Source organism: Pseudophryne corroboree, chromosome 4 (genome assembly GCF_028390025.1).
Source record: "Pseudophryne corroboree isolate aPseCor3 chromosome 4, aPseCor3.hap2, whole genome shotgun sequence".
Lineage (NCBI taxonomy): Eukaryota > Metazoa > Chordata > Amphibia > Anura > Myobatrachidae > Pseudophryne > Pseudophryne corroboree.
The window spans coordinates 880,211,660-880,237,110 of NC_086447.1; the positions used below are offsets into that span (position 1 = coordinate 880,211,660).

Here is a 25,451-nt window from a genome sequence, read left to right on the forward strand (position 1 = left end):
ACGAGCAATAGTCTGCTTAGAAGCAGGAGCACCCAGCTTGTTGGGTGCATACAGGATAAACAGCGAGTCAGATTTCCTGACTCCAGCCCTCCTGGAAACATATATTTTCAGGGCCCTGACAACGTCTAGCAACTTGGAGTCCTCCAAGTCCCTAGTAGCCGCAGGCAACACAAATAAGTTGGTTCAGGTGAAACGCTGAAACCACCTTAGGGAGAAACTGAAGACGAGTCCTCAATTTCGCCCTGTCCGAATGGAACATCAGATAAGGGCTTTTTCAGGATAAAGCCGCCAATTCTGACACGCGCCTGGCCCAGGCCAGGGCCAACAGCATGACCACTTTCCATGTGAGATATTTTAACTCCACAGATTTAAGTGGTTCAAACCAATGTGACTTTTGGAACCCAAAACTACATTGAGATCCCAAAGTGCCACTGGAGGCACAAAAGGAGGCTGTATATGCAGTACCCCTTTTACAAACGTCTGAACTTCAGGGACTGAAGCTAGTTCTTTTTGGAAGAAAATTGACAGGGCCGAAATTTGAACCTTAATGGACCCCAATTTCAGGCCCATAGACACTCCTGTTTGCAGGAAATGTAGGAATCGACCCAGTTGAATTTCCACCGTCGGGCCTTACTGGCCTCGCACCACGCAACATATTTTCGCCAATTGCGGTGATAATGTTTTTGCGGTTACATCCTTCCTGGCTTTGATCAGGATAGGGATGACTTCATCCGGAATGCCCTTTTTCCTTCAGGATCCGGCGTTCAACCGCCATGCTGTCAAACGCAGCCGCGGTAAGTCTTGGAACAGACAGGGTCCTTGCTGGAGCAGGTCCCTTCTTAGAGGTAGAGGCCACGGATCCTCCGTGAGCATCTCTTGAAGTTCCGGTTACCAAGTCCTTCTTGGCCAATCCGGAGCCACGAATATAGTGCTTACTCCTCACCATCTTATCAATCTCAGTACCTTGGGTATGAGAGGCAGAGGAGGGAACACATACCCTGACTGGTACACCCACGGTGTTACCAGAGCGTCTACAGCTATTGCCTGAGGGTCCCTGGACCTGGCGCAATACCTGTCGAGTTTTTCCCAACGGTTTATAATCATGTGGAAGACTTCTGGGTGAAGTCCCCACTCTCCCGGGTGGAGGTCGTGCTGAGGAAGTCTGCTTCCCAGTTGTCCACTCCCGGAATGAATACTGCTGACAGTGCTATCACATAATTTTCCGCCCAGCGAAGAATCCTTGCAGCTTCTGCCATTGCCCTCCTGCTTCTTGTGCCACCCTGTCTGTTTACGTGGGTGACTGCCGTGATGTTGTCCGACTGGATCAACACCGGCTGACCTTGAAGCAGAGGTCTTGCTAAGCTTAGAGCATTGTAAATGTCCCTTAGCTTCAGGATATTTATGTGAAGTGATGTCTCCAGGCTTGACCATAAGTCCTGGATTCCCTGTGTGACTGCTCCCCAGCCTCGCAGGCTGGCATCCGTGGTTACCAGGACCCAGTCCTGAATGCCGAATCTGCGGCCCTCTAGAAGATGAGCACTCTGCAACCACCACAGGAGGGACACCCTTGTCCTTGGTGACAGGGTTATCCGCTGATGCATCTGAAGATGCGACCCGGACCATTTGTCCAGCAGGTCCCACTGGAAAGTTCTTGCGTGGAATCTGCCGAATGGGATTGCTTCGTAGGAAGCCACCATTTTACCCAGAACCCTTGTGCATTGATGCACTGAGACTTGGCTCGGTTTTAGGAGGTTCCTGACTAGCTCGGATAACTCCCTGGCTTTCTCCTCCGGGAGAAACACCTTTTTCTGGACTGTGTCCAGGATCATCCCTAGGAACAGAAGACAAGTCGTCGGAACCAGCTGCGATTTTGGAATATTGAGAATCCAACCGTGCTGCAGCAACACTACCTGAGATAGTGCTACACCGACCTCCGACTGTTCCCTGGATCTTACCCTTATCAGGGAATTGTCCAAGTAAGGGATAACTAAAATATCATCATTTCGGCCATTACCTTGGTAAAGACCCGGGGTGCCGTGGACCATCCATACGGCAGCGTCTGAACTGATAGTGACAGTTCTGTACCATAAACCTGAGGTACCCTTGGTGAGAAGGGTAAATTTTTACATGAAGGTAAGCATCCTTGATGTCCCGAGACATCATGTAGTCCCCTTCTTCCAGGTTCGCAATCACTGCTCTGAGTGACTCAATCTTGAATTTGAACCTCTGTATGTAAGTGTTCAAAGATTTTAGATTTAGAATCGGTCTCACCGAGCCGTCCGGCTTCGGTACCACAACAGTGCGGAATAATACCCCGTTCCCTGTTGCAGGAGGGGTATCTTGATTATCACCTGCTGGGAATACAGCTTGTGAATGGCTTCCAAAACTGTCTCCCTGTCAGAAGGAGACATCGGTAAAGCCGACTTTAGGAAACGGCGAGGGGGAGACGTCTCGAATTCTAATTTGTACCCCTGAGATATCACCTGAAGGATCCAGGGGTCTACTTGCGAGTGAGCCCACTGCGCGCTGAAATTCACTGAGACGGGCCCCCCACCGTGCCTGATTCTGCTTGTAAAGCCCCAGCGTATACTGAGGGCTTGGCAGAGGCGGGAGAGGGTTTCTGTTCCTGGGAACTGGCTGATTTCTGCAGCCTTTTTCCTCTCCCTCTGTCACGGGGCAGAAATGAGGAACCTTTTGCCCGCTTATCCACGAAAAGACTGCGCCTGATAATACGGCGTCTTCTCATGTTGAGAGGCGACCTGGGGTACAAACGTAGATTTCCCAGCTGTTGCCGTGGCCACCAGGTCTGAAAGACCGACCCCAAATAACTCCTCCCCTTAATAAGGCAATACTTCCAAATGCCGTTTGGAATACGCATCACCTGACCACTGACGTGTCCATAACCCTCTACTGGTAGAAATGGACAACGCACTTAGACTTGATGCCAGTCGGCAAATATTCCGCTGTGCATCACGCATATATAGAAATGCATCTTTCAAATGCTCTATAGGCAAAAATATACTGTCCCTATCTAGGGTATCAATATTTTCAGTCAGGGAATCCGACCACGCCAACCCAGCACTGCACATCCAGGCTGAGGCGAATGCTGGTCGCAGTATAACACCAGTATGTGTGTAAATACATTTTAGGATACCCTCCTGCTTTCTATCAGCAGGATCCTTAAGGGCGGCCATCTCAGGAGAGGATAGAGCCCTTACAAGCGTGTGAGCGCTTTATCCACCCTAGGGGGTGTTTCCCAACGCACCCTAACCTCTGGCGGGAAAGGATATAATGCCAATAACATTTTAGAAATTATCAGTTGTTATCGGGGGAAACCCACGCATCATCACACACCTCATTTAATTTCTCAGATTCAGGAAAACTACAGGTAGTTTTTCCTCACCGAACATAATACCCCTTTTTTTTGGTGGTACTCGTATTATCAGAAATGTGTAAAACATTTTTCATTGCCTCAATCATGTAACGTGTGGCCCTACTGGAAGTCACATTTGTCTCTTCACCGTCGACACTGGAGTCAGTATCCGTGTCGGCGTCTATATCTGCCATCTGAGGTAACGGGCGCTTTATAGTCCCTGACGGCCTATGAGACGTCTGGACAGGCACAAGCTGAGTAGCCGGCTGTCTCATGTCAACCACTGTCTTTTATACAGAGCTGACACTGTCACGTAATTTCTTCCAACAGTTCATCCACTCAGGTGTCGACCTCCTAGGGGGTGACATCACTATTACAGGCAATCTGCTCCATCTCCACATCATTTTTCTCCTCATACATGTCGACACAAAAGTACCGACATACAGCACACACACAGGGAATGCTCTGATAGAGGACAGGACCCCACTAGCCCTTTGGGGAGACAGAGGGAGAGTTTGCCAGCACACACCAGAGCGCTATATATATACAGGAATAACCTTATATAAGTGTTTTTCCCCTTATAGCTGCTGTATAGTTAATACTGCGCCTAATTTGTGCCCCCCTCTCTTTTTTAACCCTTTCTGTAGTGTAGTGACTGCAGGGGAGAGCCAGGGAGCTTCCCTCCAACGGAGCTGTGAGGGAAAATGGCGCCAGTGTGCTGAGGAGATAGGCTCCGCCCCCTTATCGGCGGCCTTATCTCCCGTTTTTTTATGTATTTTGGCAGGGGTTAAATGCATCCATATAGCCCAGGAGCTATATGTGATGCATTTTTTTGCCATCCAAGGTGTTTATTATTGCGTCTCAGGGCGCCCCCCCCAGCGCCCTGCACCCTCAGTGACCGGAGTGTGAAGTGTGCTGAGAGCAATGGCGCACAGCTGCAGTGCTGTGCGCTACCTTGTTGAAGACAGGACGTCTTCTGCCGCCGATTTTCCGGACCTCTTTTGCCTTCTGGCTCTGTAAGGGGGCCGGCGGCGCGGCTCTGGGACCCATCCAAGCTGGGCCTGTGATCGTCCCTCTGGAGCTAATGTCCAGTAGCCTAAGAAGCCCAATCCACTCTGCACGCAGGTGAGTTCGCTTCTTCTCCCCTTAGTCCCTCGATGCAGTGAGCCTGTTGCCAGCAGGTCTCACTGAAAATAAAAAACCTAAGCTAAAACTTTCACTAAGAAGCTCGGGAGAGCCCCTAGTGTGCACCCTTCTCGTTCGGGCACAGAGATCTAACTGAGGCTTGGAGGAGGGTCATGGGGGGAGGAGCCAGTGCACACCAGATAGTCCTAAAGCTTTCTTTAGATGTGCCCAGTCTCCTGCGGAGCCGCTATTCCCCATGGTCCTTACGGAGTCCCCAGCATCCACTTAGGACGTTAGAGAAAACTACTTTTACTCAACAGCTAAAGCTGCTCCATTATATACTGTGAAAGTCTATGTGATCCAAATCATAATGTTATGTTCAAAACAATTCTCAATATATACAGATATCTAAAACTGTACACTACATTCAAAACAGGTCTCAGTGTATACAGATATATAATACTGTACATTACACAGTCCACATTTCTTTTAAATATTGTCAGGGCCACAATGGTCTTAAGCAATCCATTGCAGTATGATCACCTTGCACACTAGTGAGCACTGGCGCGAAGAGGAGTGGGGGAGGGGCAGAAACTAATTATCCAGGCATGTTGGATGGGGCCGGGTCCATTCTCCCCCCTCACCCCGCCTTCTTTCTTGTCAACCAGCTTCACCCTCTCTTCTTAGCCAGTGCCAGATTAAGGTCCACATGGGCCTGGAGCTGAAATTTATGAAGGGCCTATTGTGTGCCTTGGTAGGAGGTGTGACAAGTTCAGCGGTGGGGGTGATCTAAACGGTGTGTGGCCTGTGCTATGGGTGTGGCATGGAGGTCATAGCTAGTGCCTACCTTCAACCACTTAACAGTGCTCGTCAAAAACGAGATTTATGGTAAGAACTTACCTTTGTTAAATCTCTTTCTGCGAGGTACACTGGGCTCCACAAGGATTGGACAATGGTGTAGAGTAGGATCTTGATCCGAGGCACCAACAGGCTCAAAGCTTTGACTGTTCCCAGAATGCACAGCGCCGCCTCCTCTATAACCCTGCCTCCCTGCACAGGAGCTCAGTTTTTAGTTAACCAGCCCAATGCAGTAGCAGGAAAAGAGACGACAACGGTTAGTAGCCACATACACCACACTCTCACGACAAGAGAAGTGTCAGCGGCTAATGCCATACCAACCCAAAGAAGCTAAGTGCGTCAGGGTGGGCGCCTTGTGGAGCCCAGTGTACCTCGCAGAAAGAGATTTAACAAAGGTAAGTTCTCACCATAAATCTCGTTTTCTGCTGCGGGGTACACTGGGCTCCACAACGATTGGACAATGGGGATGTCCCAAAGCAGTTCCTTATAAGTCTGACAGACAATCGCTAAAGGACAATTTAAATACACAAGAACGATTAGCATTTAAAACGTTGAAAGGAGATTCCTCCTTGACCATTAAACAAGCTGACAAGGGCGGTGGGGTTGTGGTAATGGATACAGTAATGTATTTGGCGGAGGCGAATAGACAATTGGGTGACACCAGCCTGTATTCAAGGATGACCCACAACCCCACCGCTCAATTTCAGGAAGAATTAAAAATCTTGTTAAAAAAAGCATTAGACTCAGGCGCTATATCCAGGGAAACACAACGGTTTTTGTTTTGTGAGAACCCGGTGATCCCCACATATTATTGTTTGCCTAAGGTGCATAAAACGTTAGTGAATCCACCGGGGAGACCCATTATTGCGGGTGTGGATTCACTGACAAGTAATTTGTCATTTTTTATAGATAGTTTTTTACAGGGTTATGTTACTGAACTCAAATCTCACATCAAGGACACTACATTTTTCTTAAATTTGATTAAAACCATTAAATGGCAGTCTAATTATTGTTTTATCACATGTGATGTGGAATCACTTTATTCGAATATTGAACACCACTTGGGGATTGAAGCAGTAGAATTTTATTTGGCAAGAGATCCCAATATAGGGGAGGAATTGAGAAGGTTGATTTTGGAAAGTATTAAATTCATATTGCAACACAATTATTTTATTTTTGATAAACGGTATTATCTACAGTTAAGGGGGACGGCCATGGGGACCAGGTTTGCTCCGAGTTTCGCCAACCTGTTCATGGGGCGGTTTGAGGAACAACATGTGTGGGGCGGCGGTCTCGGGGCGAGCCTGGTCCTCTATGGCCGTTTCATAGATGATTTGTTTTTTGTTTGGGAGGGGAGCACGGAGTCGGCAGAGTCATTCATTGCCAGTTTGAACCATAATAAATATGGGTTAAAATTCACGGGGTACTGCCACCCTACACAGGTGACTTTTTTGGATATAGCGCTTAAAATTGAAAATGAGAGTATAGTAACCAGTACGTTTGTTAAGGAAGTAGACCAAAATCGTTATTTACACTATAGAAGTAGTAATTTGCAGCGTTGGAAAGACAACATACCCAAGGGCCAGTTCCTTCGGATTAAAAGGAACTGTTCCTCCAATGTAGGGGCGAAGGAACAGATGAAATCCCTTTATGGGGCATTTCTGACTCAAGGCTATCCAAAATCTGTGTTAGATCAAGCCTTGAGGAAAGTGGATGGGATAGAGAGGGACACTTTAATAGATACTACCGGAACTAGTGCCAGGAGAAATAAGAAAAAGAAAATAGATAGGACAACAATGTTTGTAACAAAATATAACACTAGTGCATATGAGATCAAAAAGATTATCAAAAAGAATTCTCCGATCTTAAAATTGGACGAAGTGTTGAATGCCAACTTAGAACTCAGTGAACAGGTCATATTCCGAAAATCAGAGAGTTTGAAATCCGCACTAGCACCCAGTTTTTTCAACAGACCATGTGATAAATCCATAAAACTAGGGGCACAAGGGGGACAAATTAATACATGGTTACCCAAACCACCAATAGGATTTTATAAGTGTGGTAGAACTAATTGTGTAACATGCAAACACACAGCAAAGAAAACGACACAATTCTCCTCAACTGTATCAGGTGAAAAATTTAATATAAAAAGTTTTTTGAACTGCAGGTCCACATACGTTATTTATGTGTTGCAGTGCGGATGTGGAGCACAGTATGTGGGACGTACCACCCGGGCTCTCCACGTTAGGTTCATGGAACATCAACGACAGATAAACAAAAGAGTAGGGAATACTCACCTTTATCGTCATATATTGGAATGTGGGGAGGGGACGAGTGAGAATATTAATATCATGGCCATTGAACAGGTGGCGGTAACTAATAGGGATAGGTTTAGGAGGTTATGTAAAAAGGAGGCATTTTGGATTTTCAACCTCAAAACTCTGATCCCCCAGGGACTCAACGATTCAGTTGAGCTAAACAAAATTTAGTCTTTGAAATTCTCAAAATGTGGTTATTCTTTAAAATGTTGCTAATTATAAAACTATATTTATTAATAATGCACGGTTCCTTGCGATACCGAGAGATGGAGATGGAGACTATGTATTCTATATGGCGATATGAGGGGATTGTGGTTAGTTAGATGTACCGCTAACATGAGGGAATTAGAGAATAGTACTATCCCTCTCCCCCATTGCCCGGTTAAATATGTGTATATATAATAACATAAAAATGTGTTTTAAATAAGCGTGTTTTTTCTTGAATGTGAAAATGTGTAAATGTGATCAAATGGCTATTGGAGATTAATCTCAGCAATTATGTGAATAGTGACAACCAAAGTCGGCTAAAAATGAGGCTTGGATACATTAATATCAAGATGAAATAGCTTATAAAATAGAGACTTGATTTAGCTTCCTGGATTCAAAACGAGGCTTGGATTCTATAATAGAAACATCTATTTCTATATGAAAGTGAGGCTTGGTATGAGGCTCCAAAATGGCCACCGGAGTCTATTTAAGGAGCAGGGCGAAAATGAGGCTTGGAACGCACGCCGGAGTGCGCATGCGCGGACGGCCGCGGGAATTACAAATTAGGGTGGCTATATAAATGTAACCCGGTGAGTTCAGTCATTCAAACTGAGGAAGCCGCTGAGTGTGTCTAGAAGGCGGAGAAACGCGTTTTTGAAGTGACTGATACCCAGGACGTTTACCCTCCATTCACCGACATAAACATCGTCGTGTGGTATGATCATCAACCAGTGCATTTGCAATTGCGGCTAACCACCAGCAGAGGGAGCCTGAGCATGGATAAGTCCCCATGATATTTTCTCCAGATATTCTGCAATAGACGAATAAGTACCAGCAGAGGGAGTCTTTGAAATTGGGATTGTCTCAGCATAATAAAAATCTTGGAGGTGAACCAAATGTTATAAATTGGATGGTAACTACCCATTTTAATTCATTATATGTGTGCACACATGTTCAATTGGAACATTAAAAGAACTGAGGACCTCTGAACACACCTAGTGTTTGAAACGCTACTAATAGCCTGTTCATGATTTAATGAGTGGACACTGTGAATTATAGTAACATCAAAGTCCAAGCCTCACTATTTTAGTGCATTATAGCTAAATCAGTAGTTGTATATGAATTGTTTGTATTTTGACATTTAACATGCATAATATATGTTGATTGAATGCTATTTATGCTGCAGGAGTGCAGATTAATAAATTTTTACTTAATTTTTAAATTGTTATTTTTCCTAAATGCATATTTTTAAATTGTCTCTTTAATTAGTGCGGACAGCGCTCCTGATTTTCTACAGGGGGTTACATCCCTGTAGTTAGTGTGCCCTTATGGGAGGGGACGCACTGTAGCGGGCACAAGAACCCGGCATCCAAAGGAAGCATCCTGGGAAGCGGCAGTATCGAAGGCATAGAACCTTATGAACGTGTTCCCGGAGGACCACGTAGCCGCCTTGCACAATTGTTCAAGGGTCGCACCACATTGGGCCGCCCAAGAAGGTCCAACAGACCGAGTAGAATGGGCCGTAATGTGAGCAGGAGCTGACAGACCAGCCTTCACATAAGCATGTGCAATCACCATTCTAATCCATCTGGCCAGAGTCTGCTTGTGAGCAGGCCAGCCACGTTTGTGAAATCCAAACAAAACAAAGAGAGAATCAGATTTTCGAATAGAAGCAGTACCACATCCAAAGACCGCTCTTTGGGAAACAAATCAGGAGAGACAAAGGCCGGAACCACAATCTCCTGATTAAGGTGGAACGAAGAAACTACCTTAGGTAAATATCCGGGACGAGTCCTAAGAACCGCACGGTCACGGTGAAAAATCAGATATGGGGAACTACAAGACAAGGCACCCAGATCCGACACTCTTCTAGCAGAGGCAATATCCAGCAAGAACACCACCTTAAGGGAAAGCCACTTAAGGTCAGCTGAACCCAGGGGTTCAAACGGAGGCTCCTGCAACGCCTCCAAAACCACCGACAAGTCCCAAGGAGCCACAGGCGGGACATAGGGAGGTTGGATACGCAACACACCCTGAGTGAAAGTATGAACCTGGGGGGCTGTCGGGATTCTGACTGCCGGCATCTCGTCCAATGATATATCATAGCGAATCCCAATCTGCTGCCCTACTATATGTCACTAACGCAAATTGACACAACCTATAAAATAAACAATAAATATTACATAAATGACAAGCTACTTGGTCAGGATTCACATAAAAATGTTATCACAGAAAGTATCTATAATGAATGTTTTTGTTTAACCCCTCGGAGCAATAGTATCTAATGTTAAAAATAAGATTTTACTTACCGATAAATCTATTTCTCATAGTCCGTAGTGGATGCTGGGGACTCCGTCAGGACCATGGGGGAATAGCGGCTCCGCAGGAGACAGGGCACAAAAGCAAGCTTTTAGGATCACATGGTGTGTACTGGCTCCTCCCCCTATGACCCTCCTCCAAGCCTCAGCTAGGTACTGTGCCCGGACGAGCGTACACAATAAGGAAGGATCTTGAATCCCGGGTAAGACTCATACCAGCCACACCAATCACACCGTACAACTTGTGATTTGAACCCAGTTAACAGTATGATAACAATGAAGTAGCCTCTAAAAAAGATGGCTCACAACAATAATAACCCGATTTTTTTGTAACAATAACTATGTACAAGTAATGCAGACAATCCGCACTTGGGATGGGCGCCCAGCATCCACTACGGACTATGAGAAATAGATTTATCGGTAAGTAAAATCTTATTTTCTCTAACGTCCTAGTGGATGCTGGGGACTCCGTCAGGACCATGGGGATTATACCAAAGCTCCCAAACGGGCGGGAGAGTGCGGATGACTCTGCAGCACCGAATGAGAGAACTCCAGGTCCTCCTCAGCCAGGGTATCAAATTTGTAGAATTTAGCAAACGTGTTTGCCCCTGACCAAGTAGCTGCTCGGCAAAGTTGTAAAGCCGAGACCCCTCGGGCAGCCGCCCAAGATGAGCCCACCTTCCTTGTGGAATGGGCATTTACAGATTTTGGCTGTGGCAGGCCTGCCACAGAATGTGCAAGCTGAATTGTACTACAAATCCAACGAGCAATAGTCTGCTTAGAAGCAGGAGCACCCAGCTTTTTGGGTGCCTACAATATAAACAGCAAGTCAGACTTTCTGACTCCAGCCGTCCTGGAATTATATATATATATATATTTTCAGGGCCCTGACAACGTCTAGCAACTTGGAGTCCTCCAAGTCCCTAGTAGCCGCAGGCACCACAATAGGTTGTTTCAGGTGAAACGCTGACACCACCTTAGGAAGAAACTGGGGACGAGTCCGCAGTTCTGCCCTGTCCGAATGGAAAATCAAATATGGGCTTTTGTTAGACAAAGCCGCCAATTTTGACAATCGCCTGGCCGAGGCCAGGGCCAACAGCATGGTCACTTTCCATGTGAGATATTTCAAATCCACAGATTTGAGTGGTTCAAACCAATATGATTTGAGGAATCCCAACACTACGTTGAGATCCCACGGTGCCACTGGAGGCACACAAGGGCTGTATATGCAATACTCCCTTGACAAACGTCTGGACTTCAGGAACTGAAGCCAATTCTTTCTGGAAGAAAATCTATAGGGCCGAAACTTGAACCTTAATGGACCCCAATTTGAGGCTCATAGACACTCCTGTTTGCAGGAAGTGCAGAAATCGACCTAGTTGAAATTTTTTCGTGGGGCCTTCCTGGCCTCACCCACGCAACATATTTTTACCACATGTGGTGATAACGTTGTGCGGTCACCTCCTTCCTGGCTTTGACCAGGGTAGGTATGACCTCTTCCGGAATGCCTTTTCCCTTAGGATCCGGCGTTCAAACCGCCATGCCGTCAAACGCAGTCGCGGTAAGTCTTGGAACAGACAAGGTCCCTGCTGGAGCAGGTCCTTTCTTAAAGGCCGATGCCACGGTTCCTCTTGGAACAGACATGGTACTTGCTGAAAGCAAATCCCTTCTTAGCTCCCGAGGCCATTAGTCCTCTGTGAGCATCTCTTGAAGTTCCGGTTACCAAGTCCCTCTTGGCCAATCCGGAGCCACGAGTATAGTTCTTACTCCTCTATGTCTTATAATTCTCAATACCTTGGTTATGAGAAGCAGAGGAGGGAACACATACACCGACTGTTACACCCACGGTGTTACCAGGACGTCCACAGCTATCGCCTGAAGGTCTCGTGACCTGGCGCAATACCTGTCCCATTTTTTGTTCGGGCAGGACGCCATCATGTCCACCTTTGGTCTTTCCCAACGGTTCACAATCATGCGGAAAACTTCCCGATGAAGTTCCCACTCTCCCGGGTGGAGGTCGTGCCTGCTGAGGAAGTCTGCTTCCCAGTCGTCCACTCCCGGAATGAACACTGCTGACAGTGCTATCACATGATTTTCCGCCTAGCGAAAAATCCTTGCAGTTTTGCCACTGCCCTCCTGCTTCTTGTGCCGCCCTTTCTGTTTACGTGGGCGACTGCCGTGATGTTATCCCACTGGATCAATACCGGCTGACCTTGAAGCAGAGGTCTTGCTAAGCTTAGAGCATTATAAATTTGCTCTTAGCTCCAGTATATTTATGTGGAGAGAATTCTCCAGACTTGATCACACTCCTTGTGTGACTGCTCCCCAGCCTCTCAGGCTGGCCTCCGTGGTCACGAGCATCCAATCCTGAATGCCGAATCTGCGGCCCTCTAGAAGATGAGCACTCTGTAATCACCACAGGAGAGACACCCTTGTCCTTGGATATAGGGTTATCCGCTGATGCATCTGAAGATGCGATCCGGACCATTTGTCCAGCAGATCCCACTGAAGAGTTCTTGCGTGAAATCTGCCGAATGGAAGCGCTTCGTAATAAGCCACCATTTTTACCAGGACTCTTGTGCAATGATGCACTGACACTTTTCCTGGTTTTAGGAGGATCCCGATTAGCTCGGATAACTCCCTGGCTTTCTCCTCTGGGAGAAACACCTTTTCCTGGACTGTGTCCAGAATCATCCCTAGGACCAGCAGACGTGTCGTCGGAACAACTGCGGTTTTGGAATATTTAGAATCCACCCGTGCTGTCGTAGAACTACTTGAGATAGTGCTACTCCGACCTCCAACTGTTCTCTGGACCTTGTTCTTATCAGGAGGTCGTCCATTTTCTTTGAAGACGAATCCTCCTTTCGGTCATTACCTTGGTAAGGACCCGGGGTGCCTTGGACAATCCAACGGCATCGTCTTGAAACTGATAGTGACAGTTCTGTACCACGAACCTGAGGTACCCTTGGTGAGAAAAGGCAAATTTTGGGACATGGAGGTAAGCATCCCTGATGTCCCGGGACACCATATAGTCCCCTTGTTCTTTGCTATCACTGCTCTGAGTGACTCCATCTGGATTTGAACCCTTGTAAGTGTTCAAATTTTTCAGATTTAGAATAGGTCTCACCTAGCCTTCAGTACCACCATATAGTGTGGAGTAATACCCCTTTCCTTGTTGTCGGAGGGGTAATTTTATTATCACCTGCTGGGAATACAGCTTGTGAATTGTTTTCAATACTGCCTCCCTGTCGGAGGGAGACATTGGTACAGCAGACTACAGGAACCTGCGAGGGGGAAACCTCTCGACATTCCAATCTGTACCCCTTGGATACTACTTGTAGGATCCAGGGGTCCTGTACGGTCCCAGCGTCATGCTGAGAACTTGGTAGAAGCGGTGGGGGGCTTCTGTTCCTGGGAATGGGCTGCCTGCTGCAGTCTTCTTCCCTTTCCTCTATCCCTGGGCAGATATGACTCTTATAGGGACGAAAGGACTGAGGCTGAAAAGACGGTGTCTTTTTCTGCAGAGATGTGACTTAGGGTAAAAAACTGTGGATTTTCCAGCAGTTGCCCTGGCCACCAGGTCCCATGGACCGACCCCAAATAACTCCTCCCCTTTATACGGCAATACATCTTTGTGCCGTTTGGAATCTGCATCACCTGACCACTGTCGTGTCCATAAACATCTTCTTGCAGATATGGACATCGCATTTACTCTTGATGCCAGAGTGCAAATATCCCTCTGCGCATCTCGCATATATAGAAATGCATCCTTTAAATGCTCTATAGTCAATAAAATACTGTCCCTGTCAAAGGTATCAATATTTTTAGTCAGGGAATCCGACCAAGCCACCTCAGCTCTGCACATCCAGGCTGAGGCGATCGCTGGTCGCAGTATAACACCAGCATGTGTGTGTATACTTTTTAGGATATTTTTCAGCCTCCTATCAGCTGGCTCCTTAAGTACGGCCCTATCCGTAGATGGTACCGCTACTTGTTCTGATAAGCGTGTGAGCGCCTTATCCACCCTGAGGGGTGTTTCCCACCGCGCCTTAACTTCTGGCGGGAAAGGGTATACCGCCAATAATTTTCTATCGGGGGAAACCCACGCATCATCACACACTTCATTTAATTTATCTGATTCAGGAAAAACTACAGGTAGTTTTTTCACCTCACACATAATACCCTTTTTTGTGGTACTTGGAGTATCAAAAATATGTAACACCTCCTTCATTGCCCTTAACGTGTGGCCCTAAAAGAAAATACGTTTGTTTCTTCACCGTCGACACTGAAATCAGTGTCCGTGTCTGGGTCTGTGTCGACCGACTGAGGTAAATGGGCATTTTACAGCCCCTGACGGTGTTTGAGACGCCTGGACAGATACTAATTTGTTCGCCGGCCCTCTCATGTCGTCAACCGGCTTGCAGCGTGTTGACATTGTCACGTAATTTCCATAAATAAGCCATCCATTCCGGTGTCGACTCCCTAGAGAGTGACATCACCATTACAGGCAATTTGCTCCGCCTCCTCACCAATATTTTCCTCATACATGTCGACACACACGTACCGACATACAGCACACACATAGGGAATGCTCTGATAGAGGACAGGACCCACTAGCCCTTTGGGGAGACAGAGGGAGAGTTTGCCAGCACACACCAAAACGCTATAATTATCCAGGGACAACCTTTATATAAGTGTTCCTCCCTTATAGCATTTTAATATATATACATATCGCCAAATCAGTGCCCCCCCTCTCTGTTTTAACCCTGTTTCTGTAGTGCAGTGCAGGGGAGAGCATGGGAGCCTTCCCACCAGCCTTTCTGTGAGGGAAAATGGCGCTGTGTGCTGAGGAGAATAGGCCCCGCCCCCTTTTCGGCAGGCTTCTTCTCCGGAGTTTTAGATATCTGGCAGGGGTTAAATACATCCATATAGCCTCAAGGGCTATATGTGATGTATTTTTCGCCATACAGGTATTATACATTGCTGCCCAGGGCGCCCCCCTCCAGCGCCCTGCACCCTCCGTGACCGCTGTGTGAAGTGTGCTGACAACAATGGCGCACAGCTGCAGTGCTGTGCGCTACCTGATGAAGACTGAGAGTCTTCTGCCGCCTGGTTCCGGACCTCTTCATCTTCAGCGTCTGCAAGGGGGGTCGGCGGCGCGGCTCCGGGACGAACCCCAGGGCGAGCCCTGTGTTCCGACTCCCTCTGGAGCTATGTCCAGTAGCCTAAGAATCCAATCCATCCTGCACGCAGGTGAGTTGAAAATCTCTCCCCTAAGTCCCTCGATGCAGTGAGCCTGTTGCCAGCAGGACTCACTGAAAATAAAGAACCTAAAAACTTTTTCTAAGTAACTCTTTAAGAGAGCCACCTAGATTGCACCCTTCTCGGCCGGGCACAAAAACCTAACTGAGGCTTGGAGGAGGGTCATAGGGGGAGGAGCCAGTACACACCATGTGATCCTAAAAGCTTGCTTTTGTGCCCTGTCTCCTGCGGAGCCGCTATTCCCCCATGGTCCTGACGGAGTCCCCAGCATCCACTAGGACGTTAGAGAAATATATGTATGTGGAGGGGTTGGGTTTGAAATGCTGGGGGTCAGAATAGTGACCGTGGCATCCTGATTGAGAATCCTGACAGGGGCAAGGTAAGTATACTGTCCTTCCCACAATGTCCTCCTAACTCTAACCCTCTGTTCCCATAGTCTAAACCTAACCCTCCCCTCCAGCAGCCTAACCCTAACCCTCCCTGGTGATGCCTACACTTAACTGCCCTTTTCCGCAGCCTAACACTAACACTCCCACTACAGCCTAAACCTAACCTCCCCAACAACCCCCCAAATGCTCCCCACTGGCTTACCTTTCTGGCTGTGTGGCAGTCATTCGGGATCCCGGCTGTCGGGATGCCAGTGCCGGGATTGTGATCCCAGTTAGGATGCCGGCCCCACCGTTCTTAGGAGTGTCGGTATTCTGGTGTCAGTGTTTCAACTGTTGGGGTCACGACCAATCCCAGGGGGTTGAACAACAAAGTGTGGAATGGAATGGAGTGGGAGAGGAAGGGATTTTATATTTCTGTACATACATACTAAACAGATTATTTTGTTCTAGTAACCTTTACCTCCCCCCACAATCCACTTGCCTGATTTCTGCACAGTGGAGGGGAAAAAAGTCGGGACTCTGGAGACACTGGGCTGGCCCAGAATAGGGAGGAGACTGGAGGATGGGAGATAGAATAGGGGAGGGACCAACCTGAAAAGGAGCTCGGAGCATTGGTGGCAGGTCCCAGGGGAGTGGCCAACTACAGTATTAGCAGTCCATGTAATCCTGGAGAACAGCAGCAGCAGTAGAGTGACAGCAGTGAGAGGCTACAGCTGCAGAACGGTATAATCACCATACACACACTCACAGTGCATCAGTCACAGCCTCTGTACAGCCCTAATCCAGCAGCTGTGTTGGTATTCGCATAAGGTAATATACATACATGTATATTGCCTTATACTGTGATCTGGATGGCTCCGCCCCTGACCGAAGCCTCGCCCCCTGTGACCATGCCGCTCGGCTGCTGTGTGTCTGGGCCCTGAACTGCTTCTTTAGTACTGGCCTGGGGGGCAGCTAGCATCCTGCCCCTGTGGCCATCCCGACATTTGTTGTGATGCCTATGCGGTGCTGGATCCTTGAGCCCTAGTGGTAAAGAGGAGGAGCTGAGAGAGGCCCCTCCTCCACATCCGGCCAGGCCGTCCTCTTCAGCAGTACTAAGTCTGGGGGGGCGGGGGATCTGTGAGTAGAGACGAGAGCGGCTCCTCCTCCACCCTGGCTGGGCAGACTCGCGTCACTGAGCACAGACGGCAGCACAGCTACTAGTTTAGGGGGAGGAGGTGCTCAAGAGGACCAGGGCACTGTCTCTGGCGTCGGGTGAGGTGCTGGCAGCGACATACAATGAGTCACTGTGACTCATTGTAATGCCGGTGGATATGGGGTTTCACTGCTGCGGTATGTGGGCCTATTTTCAATGGGGGGCCTGGAGCTGCAGCTCCATGCGCCCCATTGTTAATCCGGCCCTGTCCCTAGCCCAGCACACGCTGCTGTGTGCTGGGCTGTGGTGGGAGCAGCAGTTTCCTCTGCCTGCAGGGGGGGTTAGTGATGTCACTGATTGCACCTCTGTGGACCTGCCGTAGATGAGGAGCTCATGATCCCCCTCTCATCCGGGTCAGCACTGCCTCGTGATGCATAAATAGTTGTTTTTCCTCATATTTTTTTTAACAGGGGCGTGATCACACCGCTATGATTAAGCCACGCCTCTGACTTTACCAGGGCCCGGGCAATCTCTCTATGGCCCTGCTAGTGAGTAGTATATTGCATGTGTATTCTCTTGTCTCTTGTCACTGGACAAATATAGTAATGTGAAAAAGCTTTTTTCTTCTTTCTTTTTTCTTCTATTTTTAAATATGTGCCACAGTTGGATCAGTATGATTTACCTACAATCAAATTCCTGACGGTCAATATACTGACATCATTTAACCGATGGTCTAAATACCGACAAGGTGAAAATACCGACATGGTCAAAATACAGACATTTAAAATGTTGACAAGGTCAAAATACCGACATTTAAAATGTAGACAAGTCAAAAAGTCGACACAGGTTTTTCCGATTTTGGGGGGGTGTATGTCGACATAGGCCAACATGGACACTATATAGGTGTATCGCGTCTGCAGTGCCTCGCTGCGCTGGGCACACTATTATATTCCACGTCCACTGGGATGGAATGAACAAGTCGGTTTCAATTAAAAAAATCATAAAACCTCATGTCAATTTTATTATTGACCTGTTGACATTTTAAATGTTGGTATTTATCCACATCGACATTTTAATGTCTGTATTTTGACCATGTTGTTATTTTGACATTGTCGGTATTTTGACCATTGGTCAATGGTTGTCGGTATTTTGACCGTCAGGATTTTGTCTGTAGGTAAATTGACTGCATCCCGCCACAATTAATGGTTTCAGATCTTCAAATCAAATTTATTATAAGACAAACACAACCCGAGTAAACACAAAATAAAGTTTTAAAATTATTTAATCTACTGAAGGGAAACGGTTTTGCGAAACAACTAGCCCTGTATGAAATAGTAATTGCCATCTTAATTAGTTACTTATTCAAGCAATGAACCAAATAGAATTTATAATTGGGTCTAATTACCTTAGACACAATAAGGCTTGATTACTGCCAGCCCTGCTGAATCTGATCATTTGAACAGAACATATAATAAACAATATAAAACAGTCCTCGATTGCTGTTAGTCCATGGACTGCTTTACTGGAGCTCAGGATAGCAGACTTAGTGCCCCCTCAAATAAATTGGTTCTCCATGTTTTACATGCTGCTAAGCGTGACCTGGCCTTGTGTTGGAAGCATTCTTCCTATCCTCCCATACATATGGTGTTGTCCGAAACATGGATGATTGTTTCCATGGAAAGAATCATCCACGCTTTACATGACACTCTGAATAAATTTGAGAATATGTGGGACTCGTGGTTTGTTTATTTCGCTGCTTCCCCCTCCGGGAGTTGAGAGTCTGGATTAATTCCAGCTTCAGTTCCCCCCCAACATTCACCCTTAATGCTCTCACTTATTTTGACACAAGTTGACTTTCCTCTGTCCCTGGGGTTGGGGTCCCTGACCACACACTTTTGCAGGTTAACTCCACGTTTCAGAACTGTTGGATTCGCCCCTTGATTCTGACTCTGGTTTTGGTATTCTTGGTAGTCTCCTATGTCTGACTCGGTGGTCCTTCTTTTTCGTCTCCTTCTTCCTCTCCCCTCTTTTTCTTTTACTCTCTTTCCGTTCCTCCTTTCAGTTTACTTCTTTCTATGGCTCTTAATTTCTTTAACATATGTTATAATTGCCTCGCATTTACAATGTCAGTTTATTCTGTTGAACTGTATCTTGACAATCATGTTTCGTGTTTTACACTGTTGTTGGATGTGTATGTATCACCACTTATTCCTTGTATGCTTCGGTATGATTTGCAATAAAAATTACTCTTTAGAATATAAAACACAATTTTTATTAACAACTATTAAAATCATACAAATACCCACAAAAGAAACCCATAAAGTGGCAAAATATGAATAAAATAAAAAATGGGTGCATAAGAAAGAAATATTGTTTAAAATAACCGGGGACTATATACTGTCACAATATGTAGAGGCTCAACACTTAATTATACTACTTGGTATTGAATAAATCAATCACCTAAACATGACAGGTGCGTACAGTATGCATCTCAAATTAAGTATATACTATAAAGGCAGACTCAGTAAAATTCTGGAATAAATAGGATTTTAATTACCTACTGGTAAATCCTTTTTCTCATAGTCCGTAGAGGATACTGGGAATCTATTTAGTACCATGGGGTATAGACGGGTCCACTAGGAGCCATGGGCACTTTAAGAATTTGATAGTGTGTGCTGGCTCCTCCCTCTATGCCCCTCCTTCCAGACTCAGTCTAGGAAACTGTGCCCGAGGAGACGGACATACTTTGAGAGAAGGATATAAAAGGATAGTGGTGAGATTCCGAAACAGCACACATGAAACAAGAGCAAAGCCATGCTAACCAAACTTGAAACCAGGAACAGCAACAGCTGAACCAATCAACAATACTCAACCAAGTAACAGTGCAGGAAGTCTGAAGCACCGGGCGGGCGCCCAGTATTACTCTATGGACTATGAGAAAAGGATTTACCGGTAGGTAATTAAAATCCTATTTTCTCTTACGTCCTAGAGGATACGGGGAAATCCATTTTGTACCAAGGGGATGTACCAAAGCTCCCAAACCGGGTGGGAGAGTGCTGAGGGTCCCGCAGAACTGATTGACCAAACTGAAGGTCCTCAGGGGCCAAAGTATCAAACTTGTAGAACTTAGCAAACGTGTTCGAACCTGACCAAGTAGCTGCTCAGCAGAGCTGTAAAGCCGAGACACCCCGAGCAGCCGCCCAGGAAGAACTCACCAGCCTAGTAGAGTGGGCCTGTACAGATTTTGGAACAGGCAATCCTGCTGTGGAATAAGCATGCTGGATAGTGAACCTGATCCAGCGCACAATGGACTGCTTTGAAGCAGGACACCCAATCTTATTGGGATCATAAAGAACAAACAGCGAGTCCGATTTTCTGTGATGAGCTGTACGCTTTACATACACCTTCAAAGCCCTCACAACATCCAAAGACTTATAAGTAGTAGAGGTGTCGGCAACAACCGGAACCATAAGAGGTTGGTTGATGTGAAATGCAGACACCACCTTAGGAAGAAATTGCTGACGAGTTCTGAGTTCAGCTCTGTCTTCATGGAAAATTAAATAGGGGCTCTTGTGAGACAACGCCCCCAGCTCAGACACGTCTTCCTGAAGACAAGGCCAACAATGTGACGGTCTTCCACATAAAAGATAGAAGGGCTTGTGATTTGTTTAAGAAATGCTCATACCTAAAAAAGAAAACTGTTAGTTATAATGAATACAGCTCTTTTGGGTGCTATGTGGAGGTATTTTGTAGGTTTTTTTTAATTGCTGGGGGTTCCGTATTAGTAATCCAGGTTATTACTGGCCAGTAATTAGCTGTCCCTAGCTCTCCCTACCTTCTGTGAGCCGCCAATCGCGGCTCACTAGTGGCGTCCTGGCTCTGGTTCCCTCCTGCAATGAGTTGCGGTGTCCGTTCGTTTTGAGATCGGCGCTTGGTGATGACGTCAGATCCCGCTTCCGCTTCTCCTGCCTCCGTCTCTCTCCAGCTGTCAGAGAGGAGTCCGGTACGCAGCAGCAGCAGGACAGATAGATTGCTGGTGACATTCATTTTGCCAAATCGGGAATAATCTGAATGAACAAGGGCGGGAAGCCCGAAACGCGTTGGAGAGAGACGGAGGGAACCAGAGCCGGGACGCCACTAGTGACCTGGATTACCAATACGGAACCCCCAGCAATTAAAAAAAACCTACAAAATACCTCCACATAGCACCCAAAAGAGCTGTATTCATTATAACTAACAGTTTTCTTTTTTATGTATGAGCATTTCTTAAACAAATCACAAGCGCTTCTATCTTTTAGAGTCAGTATTGTTTATTGTTACAGAAGCTGCTGAAATTCACACAAGCGCAGTGAAAATTATATATTTTAATTGGTCTTCCACATAAGATATTTTACATCAACCTCCTGCAACGGTTCAAACCAGTCCGATTGGAGGAACTGCATCACCAAATTGAAATCCCAAGGTGCCGTGGGAGGCACAAAGGGAGGTTGGATGTGCAGAACACCTTTCAAGAATGTCTGGACCTCAGGGCGAGAAGCAAATTGTTTCTGAAAGAAAATGGACAAGGCTGAAATCTGGACTTTTATGGAGAACAGACGTAGGCCCACATCCACACCTGCCTGCAGAAAAAGCAGTAAAAGTCCCAGAAGAAATTCCACCACAGAAAAATAAGATTTTAAACCTACCGGTAAATCTTTTTCTCGTAGTCCGTAGAGGATGCTGGGGACTCCGTAAGGACCATGGGGATAGACGGGCTCCGCAGGAGACATGAACACTTTAAGAAAGACTTTAGATCTGGTGTGCACTGGCTCCTCCCTCTATGCCCCTCCTCCAGACCTCAGTTAGAGAAACTGTGCCCAGAGGAGACGGACAGTACGAGGAAAGGATTTTTGTTAATCCAAGGGCAAGATTCATACCAGCCACACCAATCATACCGTATAACTTGTGATATACTATCCAGTTAACAGTATGAAAACAACATAGCATCAGTCCAAGACCGATGAGACTATAACATAACCCTTATTTAAGCAATAACTATATACAAGTCTTGCAGAAGTAGTCCGCACTTGGGACGGGCGCCCAGCATCCTCTACGGAGTACGAGAAAAAGATTTACCGGTAGGTTTAAAATCTTATTTTCTCTTACGTCCTAGAGGATGCTGGGGACTCCGTAAGGACCATGGGGATTATACCAAAGCTCCCAAACGGGCGGGAGAGTGCGGATGACTCTGCAGCACCGATTGAGCAAACAGGTGGTCCTCCTCAGCCAGGGTATCAAAGTTATAGAACTTTGCAAAGGAGTTTGAACCCGACCAAGTACTAGCTCGGCACAGCTGTAGCGCCGAGACCCCTCTGGCAGCCGCCCAAGAAGAGCCCACCTTCCTAGTGGAATGGGCCTTGACCGATTTAGGTAACGGCAATCCCGCCGTAGAATGTGCCTGCTGAATCGTGTTACAGATCCAGCGAGCAATAGTCTACTTTGAAGCAGGGGCACCAATCTTGTTGGTTGCATACATGACAAACAGTGCTTCTGTTTTTCTGACTGTAGCCGATCTGGCCACGTAAATTTTCAAAGCCCTGACCACATCAAGGGACTCGGGATCCTCCAAGTCCCGCGTAGCCACAGGCACAACAATAGTTCATATGAAAGGATGAAAACACTTTTGGCAGGAATTGAGGACGGGTCCGCAATTCCGCTCTATCCATATGGAAAACCAGATAGGGGCTTTTATGTGATAAAGCCGCTGATTCCGACACTCGCCTAGCCGAAGCCAAGGCTAATAACATGACCACCTTCCAAGTGAGATTTTTTAACTCCACCGTTTTAAGTGGTTCAAACCAGTGTGACTTAATGAAACTTAACACCACGTTAAGGTCCCAAGGCATCACCGGAGGTACAAAAGGAGGCTGAATATGCAGTACTCCCTTCACAAAAGTTTGTACTTCAGGGAGAGAGGCCAATTTCTTTTGAAAGAAAATGGATAAGGCCGAAATCTGAACCTTAATAGATCCTAATTTTAGGCCGAAATTCACTCCAGTTTGCAGGAAGTGAAGGAAACGGCCCAGATGGAATTCTTCCGTAGGAGCATTCCTGGCCTCACACCAAGAAACATATTTTCGCCATATACGGTGATAATGTTTAGATGTAATGTCCTTCCTAGCCTTTATTAGCGTAGGAATGACCTCATCCGGAATACCCTTATCCGCTAGGATCCGGCGTTCAACCGCCATGCCGTCCAACGCAGCCGCGGTAAGGCTTGGAATAGACATGGCCCCTGTTGCAACCGGTCCTGTCTTAGAGGAAGAGGCCACGGATCTTCTGTGAGCAATTCCTGCAGATCCGGATACCAGGTCCTTCGTGGCCAATCTGGAACAATGAGGATTGTTCTCATTTCTCTCCCTCCTACCATTCTCAACACCTTGGGTATGAGAGGAAGAGGGGGAAATACATAGACCGACTGGAACACCCACGGTGTCACTAGGGCATCTACAGCTACTGCCTGAGGGTCTCTTGACCTGGTGCAATACCTCTGTAGCTTCTTGTTGAGGCGGGACGCCATCATGTCTATCCGTGGCAGTTCCCACTGACTTGCAATCTGTGCGAAGGCTTCCTAAAGAAGACCTCTCTTGGATGCAGGTCGTGTTTGCTGAGGAAGTCTGCTTCTCAGTTGTCCACTCCCGGAATGAACTGCTGAAAATGCGCTTACATGATTTTCCGCCCAGCGGAGAATCCTGGTGGCTTCTGCCATTTCCACTCTGCTCTTTGTGCCGCCTTGGCGGTTTACATGAGCCACTGCGGTGATGTTGTCTGACTGGATCAGAACCGGTAGGTCGCGAAGCAATGTTTCCGCTTGCCGAAGGGCGTTGTATATGGCCCTCAGCTCCAGGATGTTGATTTGAATACAAGTTTTTTGACTTGACCCAAAGACCTTGGAAGTTTCTTCCCTGTGTGACTGCTCCCCCACCTCGGAGGCTCGCGTATGTGGCTACCAGAATCCAGTCCTGGATGGCGAACCTGCGAGCCTGCAGAAGGTGAGCACTCTGCAGCCACCATAGGAGAGACACCCTGGCCCTAGGGGACAGGGTGATTAACTGATGAATCTGTAGATGTGATCCGGACCACTTAGATCCCATTGGAAAGTCCTCGCATGGAACCTGCCGAAGGGAATGGGCCCGTAAGATGCCATCATCTTTCCCAGGACCCGAGTGCAGTGATGCACTGACACCTGTTTTGGCTTTAATAGGTTTTTTACCAGAGTCATTAGATCCTGGGCCATCTCTATCGGAAGATAAACCCATTTATGGTCCGTATTCAGAATCATACCCAAGAAGGGCAGACGAGTCCTAGGAACCAACTGTGACTTCGTGATATTGAGAATCCCGCCGAGTTGCTGTGACACCTTCAGCGAAAGTGACACGCTGTTCAACAACTGCTCTTTTGATCTCGCCCTTATTAGGAGATCGTCCAAGTATGGGATAATTGTGACTCCTTGCTTGCGTAGGAGCACCATCATTTCCGCCAATTACCCTGAAATTGGTAATGACAATACTGTACCGTAATTCTCAGGTACGCCTGATGGGGTGGATAAATGGGAACATGAAGGTATGCAGCCTTTATGTCTAGATACACCATAAAATCCTCCCCTTCCAGGCTGGCGATGATCGCTCTGAGCGATTCCACCTTGAATTTGAACCTTTTCAAGTATTTTAACTTTAAAATAGGTCTGACCGAACCGTCCGGTTTCGGGACTACAGCCAAGGTTGAGTAATATCCCCTTCCTTGTTGAAGGAGGGGAACCTTGAGCACCACCTGTTGGAGATACAATGTGTGAATTGTATTTAATATTATCTCCCTTTCTGGGGGAGAAGCCGGTAGGGCCGATAAGGAAAACCGGCGAGGAGGCATCTCTTCGAATTCCAGCTTGTAACCCTGAGAAACAATTTCTATTGCCCAGGGATCCACCTGTGAGTGAACTCAGATGTGGCTGAAGAGTCGAAGACGTGCTCCCACTGTGGCGGACTCCCTTAGCGGAGCTCCAGCGTCATGCGATGGATTTAGTAGAGGCCGGGGAGGACTTCTGTTCCTGGGAACTAGCTGTGCCCTGCGCCCTTACCTCTGGTAAGAAAGGACGCTCCTCGTACTTTCTTGTTTTTCTGCGACCGAAAGGACTGCATTTGATAATGTCGTGCTTTCTTAGGCTGTGAGGGAATATAAGGCAAAAGATCAGATTTACCAGCTATAGCTGTGGAGACCAGGTCCGAGAGCCCTTCTCCACACAATTCCTCACCCTTGTAAGGTAAAATCTCCATATGCCTCTTTTAGTTGGCATCACCTGTCCATTGCATGTTCCACAGGACACGTCTAGCAGAAATCGACATAGCGTTGACTCTAGAACCCAGTAGACCAATGTCTCTTTGAGCATGTCTTATATATAAGACAGCATCTTTTATATATCCTAGGGTCAAT

At 46.9% G+C, this 25,451-nt stretch overlaps 1 protein-coding gene across 1 annotated transcript in view; it reads right to left on the reverse strand.

Moving 5' to 3' along the window:
• DNAH8 (dynein axonemal heavy chain 8) overlaps positions 1–25,451 on the reverse strand; it is a 1,853,457-nt gene that overhangs the window by 1,284,623 nt on the left and 543,383 nt on the right. The window lies entirely within an intron of this gene.